The sequence below is a fragment of the Malaclemys terrapin genome, chromosome 1 (assembly GCF_027887155.1).
Source record: "Malaclemys terrapin pileata isolate rMalTer1 chromosome 1, rMalTer1.hap1, whole genome shotgun sequence".
Lineage (NCBI taxonomy): Eukaryota > Metazoa > Chordata > Testudines > Emydidae > Malaclemys > Malaclemys terrapin.
In genome coordinates, this window is record NC_071505.1 from 195,322,939 (window position 1) to 195,323,220 (window position 282).

A 282-nucleotide genomic window follows, 5' to 3' on the forward strand; every position below is an offset into this window, starting at 1 on the left:
AAAGCAGCAGTGTGTGTGTTTTTTGTCTTGCATGGTATTTCACAATTCCATCCACTCTTCAGTTTATTCTAGAAGCATACAATATTTTTGGAAGTCAGCTGGGGATTTTAATGAAAACTCTTTTACATAAGCAAGATGAAATGTCTGACTCTATTCAGCATATTGTCTCGTTCTATAATATTGCATCCTTGAGTGCAATATGCTTCTGTAAGGCATCACGTTAATGTGAGATGTCTTGAGATAGCCTTTCCATGCATGATACACAGAGACATCTGCACTTAC